Raw genomic sequence first — 19,318 nt, 5'->3', positions numbered from 1 at the left:
TAAACACAATAACACGGTATAGATACCTACTGTTAGTAGCTTTTAAACCCGTACCCTATGTCCGATTTGTGAGGATGGGAATGATTATTCCACACGGATACCTAATACCTAACGGGATTGAAAGGTTCCATTATCGTTGGTGATTGTGTTAGATGGAGCGGTGGACCACGCTCGATGCACTAATGAGCAGTGTTTGATGATCTTTTTATGTATTCTGAATTAGGAAAAACACTTCTTATTGTTGAATAACTATTACTTATTTCGCTATTGAGTGACTGAGAAAACTACTTATTTTAATGAGGTATGTGTTTTTTTTTCAATAATTTAGACTACATTTGTATTTTTAAACTTTAAAACATGCTTAGTATTATCATCGCGGAGGTGACGTGAAAAATAGTATATTACTCCTAACAGGAAAACTATTTTGTATCTCCAGCAAGGAGTATTCGCAACGCGAAGAATTCTGGTTTTTGAACTTTTACTCTACGGATCTTTTACTGGAATTTAAATGAAAGCAAACAACAACTACGCCTTGCATATCAAATAGCCACTATAGCTTTAGTACATAATAATAAATAATATTATTATAGAGAGAACCGAATAAACAAAAACTATAGGAGTGTTGGTTGTGTAAAATTTTGTATAAAACAGTGTTACCACAACACATATTAGTCGACTTTATGAAGACCCGTATAAGACTTTACTATCTGGTTTACGAGTAATAGCGAAGGTCTTTGACCAGAACACATTTACCCCCCGCGGAACTCAAACTCGTGACCGTGAGTAACGCCGTCGTTCTCCGTTTTACGCCAAAGTTCTGAACTATAACCCCGTCTGCCCCACTTTGGTTAAATTAAACTTGCTTGGCCAGTGATGAGAGAAGTGTTGTACTTATTTTACTGTGAAGCTTGACTGTTTTTTTAATAAGCTGAATGTTCTGTTTAACTAGTAGAGATTTAAAACACGATTAACTGTGCTATCTTCATGCTTACAGAAAATCCACGATGTAAGATTTGATTCAATTAATTATTATTGATTCTTCAATCACAGACTGGTGAAACATAACCGAAATAATTATTTGGATGTTGGTTGGATATATTAATTGGATTGTAGGTATTTGTGAGTCATTGTTTTCGTCAGATTTCGATAAAATTTGGTGGATATATATGTATAGAGTTCCCTATTCTGTACATAATAAGCGCATTTTCAACGTAATACCTTTTTTTGGGACATACTATGTCACAAAAAATCATCCACTGAGTTACGGAAACGTGGCGTATCGGAAAATTACATAGATATTTTTTGCCCCAAAATGGGAATTCGGATTTAGTCCACCCATTCAAATCAAACCAGCCAAATTTTATCCTAATCTATATAACGAAAAAGAATAATAATCATCATCATAACTTAAGAGCTTTGCTCTTGTCGGTGGAGTAATCGCTAATCATTTCTTTTTTTGTGCCAGTCTTTTAATTTCCTCATACGACGCATTGTTTTTTATTTGGCTGAGATAAGTAATTCTAGGTCTCCCTTCTTCTCTTATCTTTTCAATCCTGCCTTCCAGGATGTTTAGGAAAAAGTTATCATGCCGTATTAAGGTGTCCTAACATCATGCCTCTCCTATTTCTTATTGCATTTAAAAAGCATCGCTTTTCTCCTATCATACTCAGGACCTCTTCATTCGTCTACCTTTCAGAAAAAAAAATCGACAGCAAAATAAAAGTCGGCTCAAATATAAAATATACTACGAAATAAAAAATAACCAGAAAAAGAGATCTCGTTAGTGTTGTTTTCCCAGCTCTGCCTCCAACCGAGTTGGAAACTCGGCGCTAACTGACACCTCTGTCATATTGAATTAACGCGACTTTACTTTTCGTTACGGTTGTAAAATTTAATAACAAACTTGGTTTACAGTTCTCGAAACTGTGTTAACATAACTGTAAGTTCCTTATCGTTCGCAAAAAAGTTAAAATGTGGGACCAGTACTCTCAACTTTCTTTAATGAAATGGAAAGTAATAAATAGCTACTTAACTGTCAATCTAACTCAACATACCTAATATACCTATATAATATTTATATACATATTTGTATACATTTATGCATGAGAAATTGTAATTTGAACTCGTACATGTGGTTATATAATTATTCTAAGTATGTTATCATCTTCCTGGACTTGACTTGGTTTTTATCAACTAATTCTAAGAATTGGCGTAGGCACTAGTTTTTACGAAAGCGCCTGCCATCTGACCCAACGCGAGGCAAAACTAGGGATTAGTCCGGTTTCCACACGATGTTTTCCTTCACCGTAAAGCGACTGGTCAATATCATATGATATCGTACATACCCAAGTAACACACAAGCAGGATAATAGAGTAAAATTATCATCTTATTCAAATTAAGATTGCATAAATTTTGTGTATAAGCGGTGGAAATTACTAAATTCGGAATAAGAAAATATGTGGGCCTAGTGGGGCCTAAACGCTGAATAAATTTTGCATAGTATCGGTTTTGCATATTAAAGCTAATACTTATTTCTTACACAGTTAGTCAGACATTATTCAGCTTAAATCATTTGTGGTTACTAAAAGCTGCATAATAGCAGCATTAGCAGCAATTAGCTGTATATATTTTGTGTCGTGAGATATTAAGCAGACAATATTAAGAAAAATGTGATAGTGGCTACTAAATGTTGAAAAGAAGCGTCGGTGAAGACTTTCAACTGTATAAAAGCGGTTGCAGTTTCTGTTTTAATGCTAGTTTTTGAATAAAGGTGGACGCTATTACTGGAAGCTGTAATGAAATCCACATATTATTTGTTATTCAGTAGCTGCATATATGGGTTAGTTATGGCTTTTATAGACATAACGTCTGAATAATAAATACTAAAACAACACTTATACTTAAGTTATAGCGATTTTAGTACACATATACTATCTTTTCTTGCTAAAAGCTGCAAAATGAACGCAATGAGCAGCGCTATTCAAACTACTGCTTAGTATCAACAAATGCGCGGTGGAGAGGGTTCCGTAGCTTTATAAGTTTATACACGGTCAACAGTGCTACTTGAGCCTGTTTGCTTTGAGCTTGAGCGTGTTTTTATTTTATTTTGAACGCATTTTGCGTATTTATTCTTTAATCCAACCATTATTTAAAAAATCGAGGTTTAGTTTTCTTAACAATTCCCTTCGATTGGTTATTTTACACAAGATGCATTGTCGTTTTAATGACGTAAAACAATTGCTAGCTACCATCGTAAACACTGTTAACTGACCATTTGCATACCTTACTGCAACGAGATAAAGTTTACCAATGGCCATTTAAGGTTGTTGCTAGTTTGCAAACAAGGTGGCAAATGCTAGTTATTGATATTGTTGCATTAAAAACTTGTAGACTGGACTGGGTATGTGAAAAATAAAATAATCACCCCCATTAAAATATTGCGAAATCGGTTCTCCTGTCGATTTTGAACGGACTGTTTTTAGGTTTCAAGTGGGTCTACTCATACCCATCCAACACTATATTCGTACTCATACCTAAACAATACTGCCCATACCAAACTATACTTGTACCCGTGATACCCGCTACTAATATACCCGCACCTTCGCACCTATACCATATTCATATTCATACCATACTCGTAACCACACCATACTCATACTATACACATCTTCGTACTCACTTCGTACATCTTTGCGTATACCTTTACCTACTACATATTTCTCGGAACTGATAACGGAAAAAATAACTGTGTAGTCTGCCGTGCCCCCAGATTTATCATATAACTTAAATATTATATCGCGTTTATAATATTAGTAGGAAGTAGGATTGAATATTGCCCGTGTTACATACCTATAATGTTTCTCATCAAACTAGTGAGGATCTATGTGGTTTTTACCATTTGTGTATAGAACCCTAATATGCTTTAATATTGCGAAAACAATTACTATTATACTGATGTTATTCAAAACTTGTTGTTCTAAAACCATTATTATCTAACATGTAGCTTAGTAACGCGAATAATGTGAATGCCTATTCAGAAATTTAGCACATAATAGCTGTGGCAGCAGCTTATATTCAGCACAGTCGGACGCCATTACGGTTGCTCATATTCTAACCTCTAAAATTAAATAGAAATTTAAAATGAACTGAAAAACCCATTTATATTCATTTATAACACTAGTTTTATCGTAGAATAACTTGTTAAAGTACATTTTCTATCACTAAAACATCTAAACACCGCAAAAAAATTACAAATTTAAAAGTGGAGTACTACATTTTCTATATTTACTTTCTAAACAGTGCATTATTTACGCGGCGCTTTAAAATTTTAAATAAAATGTATATATATATTAACAGTAAAGGCGCATGCGCAATGAAATTGATGTTATGTAAACATCAAATCAATATATGGGTAATGTCCTCCTTATTTTGTATTCACTTCAGACACTACACTTTGACACGAGTTCACAAATTAAAATGGAAGACAAATCATACACAAATAGCTGAATATATTTTCTGTAACAATGCACTTTTGAACCAAAAGCTGCATAACGTGTGACTAACTGAGTCATTCTATACAAAGCTGGATAACTTTGGTTTAAAAGCGGTATAGAAGCTTTTGACAGCCTCTATACAAGTGTTATTCAGCGATTCAATGTGTGGGCACACACTTATACAGCTACTAGCTGTGCCCGCGGCTCCGCCCGCGTGGAATTCGGTCTGTGTCAGTAAGCAGCTAATTTCTAATCCTAATTTCTCTCCCTCCCCTGGAGGCGGAACTTGAAGTAAAGTTGACAGATGGATATGCTGGAGGATTGTAGTCTAGATAAAATATTTTACAGTTACCACTAAATAAAACTACACTCCAAAATCAATAGTTTTTTTCGCCCTTATTAAAATTTTACACGTGATTTAAACGACAGAGTAGTAGGTCTACCTATATCGGACGATACAGTAAAGTCGCGCGAGCGAAAGCGAAGCGGCCTGCCTGGCTAGAGCGCCACTCACCGTGGTCTTCTTCAGACTCCTGAGGAAGACCACGTGCCCCTTGTAACCTCAATGCGTTGCGAGACTTTCGCGAATGCGTATAAAATGCGAGTCCCAAATCGTTTGACTCCGCAAACGACCAGTGCCAGATTAAGATATTTTGATGCCCTAAGCATTTCTAGACCATGGTGCCCCCTCTCCCTAGGGTCATCAAGATTACATTGAATTTTTTTGGTAAATTGACGTTCATTGCCGCATTACAGCTGAGAATGGAAATCAGTCACATCATTTTATCACGAAAATTGACAATGCCGCAGCAGTAACTTTGCAACAGAGTACCTCTAATGCTGCTGCAGTCACCACCCGAATGTTACCTTTATCATATCGTAGAATGTTATAGAAAACGCGAGCGAAGCGAGCGCGAAAATTTTTCGATAAAAAAACGAAATTTGATAGACAGTTGTACATTTTTACTTTTAGTATGGAAATCAGTTACATAATTTTATCACGAAAATTGACAGTGCTGCAGCAGTAACGTAGCAACGGAGTAATGCTGCTGCAGTCGCCACCCGAATGTCACCTTTGTCATATAATAGAAAGTTATTGAAAACGCGAGCGAAGCGAGCGCGAAAATTTTTCGATATAAAAAAACGCAATTTGATAGACAGTTTTACATTTTTACTTTTAGTATGGAAATCAGTCACATCATTTTATCACGAAAATTGACAGTGCTGCAGCAGTAACGTTGCAACAGAATAATGCTGCTGCAGTCGCCACCCGAAAGTCACCTTTATCATATCTTAGGAAGTTATTGAAAACGCGGGCGAAGCGAGCGCGAAAATTTTTCGATATAAAAAACGCATTTTGATAGACAGTTGTACATTTTTACTTTTAGTATGGAAATCAGTCACAACATTTTATCACGAAAATTGACAGTGCTGCAGCAGTAACGTTGCAACAGAATAATGCTGCTGCAGTCGCCACCTGAATGTCACCTTTATCATATCTTAGGAAGTTATTGAAAACGCGAGCGAAGCGAGCGCGATAATTTTTCGATATAAAAAACGCAATTTGATAGACAGTTGTACATTTTTACTTTTAGTATGGAAATCAGTTACATAATTTTATCACGAAAATTGACAGTGCTGTAGGAGTAACGTAGTGAAACGTAAGGCTGCTGCAGTCGCCACCCGAATGTCACCTTTGTCATACAATAGAAAGTTATTGAAAACGCGAGCGAAGCGAGCGCGAAATTTTTCGATATAAAAACGCAATTTCATAGACAGTTGTACATTTTTGCTTTTAGTATGGAAATCAGTTACATCATTTTATCACGAAAATTGACAGTGCTGCAGCAGTAACGTTGCAACAGAATAATGCTGCTGCAGTCGCCACCTGAATGTCACCTTTATCATATGTTAGGAAGTTATTAAAACGCGAGCGAAGCGAGCGCGAAAATAGTTCGATATAAAAAACGCAAAGACAGTTGTACATTTTTACTTTTAGTATGGAAATCAGTCACACCATTTTATCACGAAAATTGACAGTGCTGCAGCAGTAAATTTTCAACAGAGTAATGCTGCTGCAGTCGCCACCCGAATTTCACCTTTATCATACCTTAGAAAGCTACTGAAAACGCGAGCGAAGCGAGCGCGAAAATTTTTCGATATAATAACCACGCTTTGATAGACAGTTGTACATTTTTACTTTTAGTCCCATCCAGGCGCGAATCCAGGATTTCATACAGAGAAGGGATGGGACAGTTTTTTATCAGCCTAGCTTCGCATAGGGCTCGATATTTAAGGGTCTTTTTTTGCCTACGGTTTTGGTGCTCCCTAGACGTGGTGCCGTAAGCAAGTGCTTATTTTGCTTAAAAGGGTTAATGACAAAGGTCAATGTTTTTTTTTTTAAGTACCCACCTTCGTGGCCGGCGATACGTATGAATATGGATTTGATATGGATGCGATATAATTACGATTAGGTATATTCATGACGGAGAAAATTAATAATTTTAAATAATTATGCAATTATACGCGTGTTGATATGTGTGTTTATTTTACCACTACGTAACTATGTAAACTCATTTTTAGTTTTCTTGATTACTTAATGTTTACTCATTTCCCCAAAAGATGGCACTGTGCAATGAGTGGCAATTAATTTACTGTCGTTTAATTTTGTTGTATTATTAAATCAACATAATTATTCAATTAAATTTGCTGATATCCATACCCCCTCTTCTAAACTTAGAGTTAATTTGGCAAAATCCTTCCTCGGTGGCTTATTCATGTCAACACGTATTAAATTCAGCGCCATCTGTTAGCTTACCAGGGTACTCTGTAGTGGTAGCACATATTTGAAAAAAGTTTGCCCCTCCTTCCTAAGTAGCGCCATAAGATTCAGGGGCAAACTTAAGTCAATCGAGTTTTGTGGCTACCCCCCCCTTTTAGGGGTTGAATTTTTATAGCCTATAACCTGGCCGGGGATGTTCTTGACAGATTAGTAAAGTTTGCATCAAAATCCGTTCAGCCGTTTTCACGTGATGCGCGTTCAAATAAACAGACAAACAGATAAACAGATAAACAGATAAACAGACAAACAGACAAAAATTCTAAAAACTGTTGGAACGTGTTCTGTTATCGATTCTAAGTATTCCCAGACAACTTTTTTTCGAATATCTTCCATGTACAGACTTTCGACCGTCTTCAGCTTTATTATATGTATAGATTACATTACTGTTATTCAGTAATAAGCGGCGTGGGCTAGCCCACTTTGCGCCCAAACCTTCTGTATAACGTCTGTATAAGCGCTTATACAGACGTTATACAGCTACCTTATTCAGCATACAGTACGGAATGCTCTATTATTCAAACAATATTCAGCTACTTTTGTGTTACTTGGGTAAGTTCCGAAAACTTACGGACTCACTCATTTCTACGGACATCCTCACCACTAGGCTACCAACACTCAATTGTTATTCTATGCATAGATACCAATTTATCAATATCAGCCTAAAGGGGAAAAGTCTATTTTTTTCCACAACGACCGGTTGCACGCTGCCCACATGTAAAGGTTAAAATTCGCAATACGCCAAGATAAATGAAGGACCAAAGAATACCCTAGCTAGACTAAACAGTATATAAATAAAGGCCAGTTTGTTAATTACGAAATTAAATCTTCGACTCATTCTCCAAAAAATAATTTATGTAAGGGGTGTTATAAACGATTCCACTAAATTAACTCTATTCATTTTACGAAGTCGGTTATATTTTCATAAGGCAGTTGCGAATTATTCATAGTCTATGTTAATGAGTGAATACAGTAAAACAAATACCTATCTGAAAGGTAAACGTAGAAAATTCAACACTGTGTTTGATGAATTTTTGGGGAACACATCCGTAACGAAAGTACCAAAAAAAGAATTTATATATGTACAAATAAAACAGACGCATCTGCGGCATATATTGACTCCTACTGTTATTTTTGCTAAAAGCCGAGGCAAAAATATGTACCTATCCGTAGTTACACGCTACATTTTATACGAGAAATAATAAAGTAGGCATTTAAGAATATTGTGTATCGTATAAGGTAACTCACTAGCTCTGCAGGATTCAAGAATTGGGTAGGTTCTTAAGCTCAACGACAAATTAATTTTAGCAATTTTAGGTAGGTATTATACAATTTTCCATTTAATGTTAGGTATTACGAGGCAAACCTAAATTGTTTTCTAATAACGTCAGAACATCACTTGAATTGTTCATCAGAACAGGCCTTAGAGCATTTAGTAACTGGAGACGCCTTGGCTGTCATTTTCTGTACAAAACAGTCTGCCGATTTTTGCGGAGGAGGGGCACGTCAAATGTATGGCTATTTGTACATGATTTGTACGTAACGTACAAATAGCCATGTCAGATAAACGTCAGTCCATACAAAAGTTTGCGCAACTGTGCAAGGTTATTGGCAGAGGGGTAAGCTCTTAATGGCGACTCCGGTTATTAAATGCTCTAAGGAATAGGCTGACATTTATAATACGGGAGGCTCCTCGGGGAGGATTCATATAATTGCGTGAGGGATTAGATTCATCTCAAAAGCGCCGCCTTTCTCACCGATATCTGATCAAATTACTCATCCTGAGTTAAGAATAATTTTACATGAAAAGGAAAGCGGTTACTTAGCTAGTATTACAAAAGGCATAATTCACCGATGTACAGTTGACATTGTGGGCGATGGTACCTTGAATTATAGAAACATGAAGAAATAAATAAGAATAGATAAATTAGGTGTCTGTAGACCCTTAGTAGGTCCTAAACGAATAAAAATATTAACTAATATTTTTATGGGATTAAAGAAACAAAAATTGCATGTTAAAGTGCATGTTCAAATATTTTGGAGCACCTTAGCCGCTTCGACATATCTGATGATAACTGTAAGCCAAGTGTACTCTCAAAGATATCCTCATAGCCACCCAACGCCCTCTCTATTGGAATGGATCTGTCATCAACTCATCACGAGCAGGATTATTGTAGCCAATAAGCTTGACATCGTGCTGACAGACCGATTGCAAGCAAAAAAATGTCGACTGAAATGCTAATAACATTCGATACATTTTTGCGATTTTTTCATTTCACAAATTGTGGACTAAAGTGCTTTTAAGATAAATTGCGATCAATATGACATGGCAATTACGAAGCAGATGACAAAACAAAATTGATGGATTGTGATAGATGCGGCCAATTGAAACCATAAACTGTCCTGCCACGTGGCTACTTGCCAACAAAAGTATTACGAATGTTTAAGGCATAATTAATCGGCTTCGAAAAAAAGGATGAAGTTTTCAATTTAGTTAAAATATCTGGGAGACCGAGCTTTGCTCGGAAAACATAAAATAACTCAAAAATGCGCGTTTTCCCAGAGATAAGACCTAGCTAGATCGATTTATCGTCCCCAAAAACCCCCATATAGCAAATTTCATCGAAAACGTTAGAGCCGTTTCCGAGATCCCCGAAATATATATACATATAAATAAATAAATAAACAGGAATTGCTCGTTTATAGTATTAGATAGATTAGATAGATAGATAGATATTTTAATATTTGACGTATCTTAAAGTTCGAATCGGGCTGTATATATCCAGTTTTGACGAAGAAATCTATAAAAACATATGTATAATAATTACCTACTATAACAGTACATTCCGCAGCTAGAAATGTCTCAGATCACACATTAGTCGCACGAGCCGAAATTGAATCAATAAATCAAACAGTTAGTAAGAGAGCACATTAGATTTTCTTTTCTGCCTCTCTTGTACAATATTTTTCACATGCAACCACAGACAAGACATCCTCCAGACTGAGCATAGTAACTCTACCCCCTCTGCCACAATATACGGTAGTTTTACTACATTTTCGAGTCGAAAGTGTCTTTGTGTGACGTCCGTGTCTTTGAACGGACCAATCACGGCACGGGACCTCGCTCACCTCGTCCCCCGCACCCCCGTATTTTTGACAGCATCGGTATCATGAAATAAATTGCTCTAAACTCCGTCTAGACGATTCCTAGTCTATGCATGCAACCTACGGCTTATCTTGGTCGCTGCAAGACAAATGGTGAATGTAAAAGATAAGTTAGTGAAGGTACTAAGGAACATAATATAATACCTACAGCTTGAGGTTGATGATTTCAAATGTCATCGAATTAAGGATGACTCACGTTAGACCGGGCCGTGTCCGGGCCGGAGCTTCCGGCGCTTACTTTTCAACGACCTGACAGGCCATCACGTGATGCTTTCCATAGAAAACGATGCGCCGGAAGCTCCGGTCCGGATACGGCCCGGTCTAATGTGAGTCATCCTTTAGGTCGAAGTTGAGGTACTGAAATTTCAGTTCTTTACTTGTACCATATGTACTTTTCCTTATTTGTCAATATAGTGTACCCTTTTCCATTGAATCTGTTGAACAACAAGCCTTTTGTCATGCATATCAGAAACTGTCGGGCTGTTGGCTAAACTATAAAATGTGTCAGGGCGCCGTCCCTTGTCCGACAGTTTGTAACAGTGCTGCGAGATCATAAATCACTTGTAGGGTTTTACAGTTGTTGTGTTATATCAACGTGCTTCTGTAAGAGAGCGTGAAACTGTAAATTTTCATGAAAAAAAGGCTTTTCAAATCATACACACATGGTTCTCTATTGTTTACCATAAAGTTTTAATGTTTTAAAGTCATAATGTATTGTTTGTCCGCATTTTCGTTAGTTATAATTTGGTTTTTCTCAGAAACGCGTAACTTTTCAGGATTGCCATAAAACAAACCTGACCTTACCTATCTATAGGATAACCTTACGAAAATCCTGAAAAGTTAACGATTTCAGAATTATCACTAACTGAATTCACTGTCTAAATTATAAACTGACAATCATTACATTATGACTTTCAATAATTATGTCAAACAAAGGGATATATTCAGTTATTTTTAATTTCTTTTTTTGCTTTGTGAATTTAAAATAGTTAATTTGCTGCACACAGTGCTAGCGAATTCCACGAAAGGCTAGAGTTGCGTACTCACCGTGTGCGTGCAATACGTGGTAACTTCGATCATCAATTTTCGCATAGAAACAAAGATTGCCAAATACCTACCTACTATTAATTTTCTGATTTCACTGTGTTACTATTTTTCGACTATTAGGTATGATTGTTATTAGTCTTATTACCCACATAGTAGCTGGATCAATGTAGTATTTAATTATACAACGTACTTATAGTATGTATACTGGGATGCAATTGTTCTCGAGAAATAGACAGACTGTGACGTAGCTATAGTGCGACAAGAACTTAGTAGAAAATTATTAAGGGCGCCACATTCCTACGTAACTGTCACATTTTGACGTAAAATGCTTAAAAACATGGCCACAATTTAGTATGGTAATTTGTTAGTTCCATTTTATTTAATTTCTACTATGTTTTGTTGTACTATACACCATATTTCATATTTTGTAACACCATAAAGGTCTCTAAGTCAAGTAACTACTTTGCCACTTATCTTATTACAAACGTTGGGCTACCAAGGCCACCAAGGGTCACGTCACCTGTCATTTTCCCGAGTCGAATTGGGCTCCTGTTCTATTTCCTAGTGACATTGCCTGTTTTCCCTAATACGTACATTTCTCTAGCGTTGTAATCTGATAATCCATCAGTTCCACGTGGAAACGTTGAAGTTAATTTTGGGTAAGCTTTTACTAAAACTTACTCATAATAATATTACATACATTACGTAGGTACATACTAAAAGAATCAATTTAATTTGCTTTGAGCTACTAGCTTGGAGGGTTAAGTGATGTTGTGGCGAAATTTGCAATGTACAAATAGATGCCTAGGAGCGAAGCTAAATATGAAATTAACAGACCGTAATCAGTAATCACATTTCCAGTTTAATTGAATAGGTAGGTACTGTAATTAAGATAATTTGTCATTAGATATTACGGCATTGTAGTAAGTAGGTACTATGTAAAAAGTGGATTTACATTATACAAATAAAATTATGTGGTTTACAATCTTAATTGAAAATATTATAGAACTATATATTCAAGTAATTTACTGTGTCTACACACACACACACACACACACACACACACACACACACACACACACAAGTATTGAGTCTCAAAAGATGAGTGAATTCGAAGATTTACTAACAAAATCTACTATTACATACTACATATTTATAGGTACCAAGTGTGAGCGGAAAGTACCAAAATTGAAATAAAATATTCCTTCTCAATAAATACCAACTAAAAAAATCAAAAAGACTTTGTAAAATTGGTAACCCTTGATATCATGTCGTTATCATTGTGCTTGACGACAGTTTCATATCATTGAAAACTCTTCTTCTCACAGCCCATTTAAGAGCGCTCTTACAAGAAAAGTCGAAATAATGCAAAATTGATGATACTAGTCGACGAAATTCAGGACTTTGCGCTCATTATTAGAAACAATGAGTACTTGTTCCAGTAAAAGCGTCTTCTTATCTTTATAAATATCGTTGTAAATATTAGAAAAAGGACTTATTAAATTAGTAATGATTTTTTTTCTGATGGTCGTTTCCGAAAAACCCCGTGAAGCACTGAATGGCGAGCTCTTATTTGGAAATGTTGAGAATTTTACTCTGCTAAACCTGGCTATTTTGTATTACTAATACCCTGTACTTTAGGCATATCAAACTATATTTTTCCTACATACCTTTGAGAAAGAGAAAATCAAAGTAAAACGAACTCGATTTTCTCTCCGAAACAAGTGTCAATTCCTACGAAAATCTACTTAATATCGAAGTCATTTTCATACTCAAGCAATCTGCAACGTTTGCTTATACTGTTGGTATACATTAGTGTTTATGAAATTCTACTATAATTTTTTGGCAATTTTTTGAAAACTACTCTATATTACCGATGACGCGCGCTGCGCCAGCTCAGTGCCGCGGCAGAGCTTGTAGAGGCAGGACGTGTGTCGGTCGGCTCCGCACATTTTCAACGGCGACGACGAGGTTTTTTATCATTGTGTGCGGCGGGCGCCGTGTAAAACGCTATACTGTGTGCGTGTAAACCGCAACGAGAGACTTTGATCCTAGCACCGTTTTTATAGTATTATAATTTATAATGGTACAGTTTAATAAACTACCGGACAGGATTAAAAATATTTGAAACGACCTGACATTCTATATGTATTTATTTGACTCAAGATAGTACTCAGGGTCTGATGATGGAGCCGGAAGGTGGTCACCGGTACCAATCAACCATGCAACTAAACCACTTCGTGTTTAGGCTCGTTTTATTCATCTCAACAAGATCTTTGACACAAGATAGTACTCAGGGTCTGATGATGGAGCCGGAAGGTGGTCACCGGTACCAATCAACCATGCAACTAAACCACTTCGTGTTTGGGCTCGTTTGATTCGGCTCAACAAGATCTTTGACTTAAGATAGTACTCAGGGTCTGATGATGGAGCCGGAAGGTGGTCACCAGTACCAATCAACAATGCAACTAAACCACTTCGTGTTTAGGCTCGTTTTATTCGTCTCAACAAGATCTTTGACTTAAGATAGTACTCAGGGTCTGATGATGGAGCCGGAAGGTGGTCACCGGTACCAATCAACCATGCAACTAAACCACTTCGTGTTTGGGCTCGTTTGATTCGTCTCAACAAGATCTTTGGCACAAGATAATACTCAGGGTCTGATGATGGAGCCGGAAGGTGGTCCCCGGTACCAATCAACCATGCAACTAAACCACTTCGTGTTTAGGCTCATTTGATTCGTCTCAACAAGATCTTTGACACAAGATAGTACTCAGGGTCTGATGATGGAGCCGGCAGGTGGTCACCGGTACCAATCAACCATGCCACTAAACCACTTCGTGTTTAGGCTCGTTTTATTCGTTTCTACAAGATCTTTGACACAAGATAGTACTCAGGGTCTGATGTTGGAGCCGGAAGGTGGTCACCGGTACCAATCAACCATGCAACTAAACCACTTCGTGTTTAGGCTCGTTTGATTCGTCTCAACAAGACCTTGGACACAAGATAGTACTCAGGATCTGATGATGGAGCTGGAAGGTGGCCACGGGTACCACTCTACCGTGTAACTGAACCACTTCGTGTTTGGGCTCGTTTGATTTGTCGCAACAAGATCTTTGACACAAGGTAGTACTGAGGGTCTGATGATGGATCCGGAAGGTGGTGACCGGTACCAATCAACCATGCAACTAAACCACTTCGTGTTTGGCTTCGTTCGATTCGTCGCAACAAGATCTTTGACACAAGTTAGTACTCAGGGTCTGATGATGGAGCTGGAAGGTGGTCACCGGTACCAATCAACCATGCAACTAAACCATTTCGTGTTTAGGCTCGTTTTATTCGTTTCAACAAGATCTTTGACACAAGGTAGTACTGAGGGTCTGATGATGGATCCGGAAGGTGGTCACCGGTACCAATCAACCATGCAACTAAACCACTTCGTGTTTGGCTTCGTTCGATTCGTCGCAACAAGATCTTTGACACAAGTTAGTACTCAGGGTCTGATGATGGAGCTGGACTGTGGCCACGGGTACCAGTCTACCATGTAACTGAACCACTTCGTGTTTGGGCTCGTTTGATTCGTCGCAATAAGATGTTTGACACAAGATACTACTCAGGGTCTGATGATGGAGCTGATGATGACAGACAGGTACCCGTCGCCACCTTCGCGCTCCATCATCAGACCCTGAGTACTACCTTGTGTCAAAGATCTTGTTGAGATGAATAAAACGTGCCTAAACACGAAATGGTTTAGTTGCATGGTTGATTGGTACCGGTGACCACCTTCCGGCTCCAACATCAGACCCTGAGTACTATCTTGTGTCAAAGATCTTGTTGAAACGAATAAAACGAGCCTAAACACGAAATGGTTTAGTTGCATGGTTGATTGGTACCGGTGACCACCTTCCAGCTCCATCATCAGACTCTGAGTATCACCTAGTGTCAAAGATCTTGTTGAGACGAATCAAACGATCCTAAACACGATGTGGTTTAGTTGCATGGTTGATTGGTAATGGTACCTTCCAGCTCCATCATCAGACCCTGAGTACTGTCTTGTGTCAAAGATCTTGTTGAGACGAATCAAACGAGCCCAAACACGAAGTTGTTTAGTTACATGATAGACTGGTACCCGTGGCCACCTTCAAGCTCCATCATCAGACCCTGTGTATCTTCAGTGTCAAAGATCTTGTTGAGACGAATCAAACGAGCCTAATCATGTTACTACATGGTTGATTGGTATCCGTGACCACCTTAATCATCATCAGATCCTCAGTACCAGTTCGTTTTTAAACCCTCGTTGATACAAACTTTACAACCTATAGGTACCAAATGCAATGACGAAACATGTAAATAAGCGAGTAGGTACCTATAATTTCTTTCGAGTAATATACCTTCATAAGTACAAGTATGGGGCTATTCATAAATTACGTCGTTTCAAATGGGAGGAGTGGGGGGGTCTGGACATCGGATGATGGTAACATGACGTAGGAGGAAACAGATTCATCCGAAGCTTGATTTTTGGATGATTTGAGGGGTGGGGGGGGTCAAAAATCGTCAAAAATAGATGACGTAATTTATGAACAGCCCCTATGTACATTTGCACTGCATTTAGTATTTTCGTTCTTACCAAATAACAGTTTTAGAACTTTAAAAGTTAAGTACAGTTAGTGTTGTTATGGTTGATTTCAATATGCTTCGCGAAGGATCAAGAATGTTTAATCCATCATCGTAGTGCGAGTGTGGTAGAAGGGATCGGCGTACTGAGCTCGCACGGCCTGCCGCAGCGCGTAAAATACCTAAACTCGCTCAACGCCGAAATGTAATAGCGCTCTTAACAAGACCTTTCAACATGAAGGAACTCTCGATTTTGCGCTTTTTTGGTCGATTAGGCTGAAAACAAGTGAACATTTGTCATTTTTCCGGCACAAAAGAAACTCTAAATCACCCTATTCACAAATGATTTGCCAACTCCAGATATAATACGTAACTGGTTTACATTTTTTTGGATTTTATTTTGTTTATTCCTCTTCTAGGATTCTCCATAGGCCCTTGAGACGTAACCCTTTTAAGTAAGTACCTAAGCATTTTGTAGTTCTTTGTGTTTTGTAGTACTTTTTTATGTGTATGTATTATTATATTGCTACGACGGATTATTTGTACAATTACTTCATCTGCCCAAATACAAGTTAATACGACGAAACATTTTTCCTGTTTCCATATTAGAAAAATTGGTGTAATATGGAATTAAGTAGGTAAAACTAAAAAGTATAGTTATAGGTACCCACTCTACCACCATAGTTACTGCCAGTATTTGTATCATAAACACAATAACACGGTATAGCTACCTACTGTTAGTAGCTTTTAAACCCGTACCCTATGTCCGGTTTGTGAGGACGGGAATGATTATTCCACACGGATACCTAATACCTAACGGGATTGAAAGGTTCCATTATCGTTGGTGATTGTGTTAGATGGAGCGGTGGACCACGCTCGATGCACTAATGAGCAGTGTTTGATGATCTTTTTATGTATTCTGAATTAGGAAAAACACTTCTTATTGTTGAATAACTATTACTTATTTCGCTATTGAGTGACTGAGAAAACTACTTATTGTAATGAGGTATGTGTTTTTTTTTTCCAATAATTTAGACTACATTTGTATTTTTAAACTTTAAAACATGCTTAGTATTATCATCGCGGAGGTGACGTGAAAAATTGTATATTACTCCTAACAGGAAAACTATTTTGTGTCTCCAGCAAGGAGTATTCGCAACGCGAAGAATTCTGGTTTTTGAACTTTTACTCTACGGATCTTTTACTGGAATTTAAATGAAAGCAAACAACAACTACGCCTTGCATATCAAATAGCCACTATAGCTTTAGTACATAATAATAAATAATATTATTATAGAGAGAACCGAATAAACAAAAACTATAGGAGTGTTGGTTGTGTAAAATTTTGTATAAAACAGTGTTACCACAACACATATTAGTCGACTTTATGAAGACCCGTATAAGACTTTACTATCTGGTTTACGAGTAATAGCGAAGGTCTTTGACCAGAACACATTTACCCCCCGCGGGACTCAAACTCGTGACCGTGAGTAACGCCGTCGTTCTCCGTTTTACGCCAAAGTTCTGAACTATAACCCCGTCTGCCCCACTTTGGTTAAATTAAACTTGCTTGGCCAGTGATGAGAGAAGTGTTGTACTTATTTTACTGTGAAGCTTGACTGTTTTTTTAACAAGCTGAATGTTCTGTTTAACTAGTAGAGATTTAAAACACAATTAACTGTGTTAACTGTGCTAACTGTGCTAACTGTGCTATCTTCATGCTTACAGAAAATCCACGATGTAAGATTTGATTCAATTAATTATTACGGATTCTTCAATCACAGACTGATGAAACCTAACCTATATAATTATTTGGATGTTTTATGAGCTATCTAAGTTCTTCAGTGAATAAATTTCACACCTTTTTAAATGAACATATGCTGAAGCTATACATACATACAATTTTATTATAATAGTCACTATCCTGTTACTGAAGTCTAAACGGGCCGATTTTTGTTTTGTTTTCGATTGTTTTCGTCAGATTTCGATAAAATTTGGTAGATATATCTATAGTTCCCTATTCTGTACATAAATAAGCGCAAATCCAACATAGTTATGTCCTAAAAATCATCCGCTGAGTTACGAAAACGTGTAATATTTCGTTACTCAAGGGAAAATTACATAGATTATTTTTGTCCCAAATAGGGATTTTGGGTTTATTTCACTCAGAATCAGCTCATCAAATCAGCCAAATTTTATCCAAATCTATATAACGAAAAAAAATAAAAGTCGGCTCAAATATACATAGGTATTGTACCTACTACGGAATAAAAAATAACCAGAAAAAGAGATCTCGTTAGTGTTGTTTTCCCAGCTCTGCCTCCAACCGAGTTGGAAACTCGGCGCTAACTGACACCTCTGTCATATTGAATTAACGCGACTTTACTTTTCGTTACGGTTGTAAAATTTAATAACAAACTTGGTTTACAGTTCTCGAAACTGTGTTAACATAACTGTAAGTTCCTTATCGTTCGCAAAAAAGTTAAAATGTGGGACCTCAACTTTCTTTAATGAAATGGAAAGTAATAAATAGCTACTTAACTGTCAATCTAACTCAACATACCTAATATACCTATATAATATTTATATACATATTTGTATACATTTATGTATGAGAAATTGTAATTTGAACACGTACAGTGTGGTTGTATAATTATTCTAAGTATGTTATCATCTTCCTGGAGTTGACTCGGTTTTTATCAACTAATTTTAAGAATCGGCGTAGGCACTAGTATTTACGAAAGCGCCTGCCATCTGACCTCCCAACGCGAGGCAAAACTAGGGATTAGTCCGGTTACCACACTATGTTTTCCTTCACCGTAAAGCGACTGGTCAATATCATATGATATCGTACATAAGTTCCGAAAGCCTACGGACTCACTCATTTCTACGGACATCCTCACCACTAGGCTACCAACACTCAATTGTTATTCTATGCATAGATACCAATTTATCAATATCAGCCTAAAGGGGAAAAGTCTATTTTTTTCCACAACGACCGGTTGCACGCTGCCCACATGCAAAGGTTAAAACTCGCAATACGCCAAGATAAATGAAGGACCAAAGAATACCCTAGCTAGACTAAACAGTACATAATAAAGGCCAGTTTGTTAATTACGAAATTAAATCTTCGACTCATTCTCCAAAAAATAATTTATG

The sequence above is a fragment of the Cydia splendana genome, chromosome 1, assembly GCF_910591565.1.
Source record: "Cydia splendana chromosome 1, ilCydSple1.2, whole genome shotgun sequence".
Taxonomy (NCBI): Eukaryota; Metazoa; Arthropoda; class Insecta; order Lepidoptera; family Tortricidae; genus Cydia; species Cydia splendana.
The sequence above is the reverse complement of the archived record's forward strand: the minus strand, read 5'-3'. Positions refer to the sequence as shown.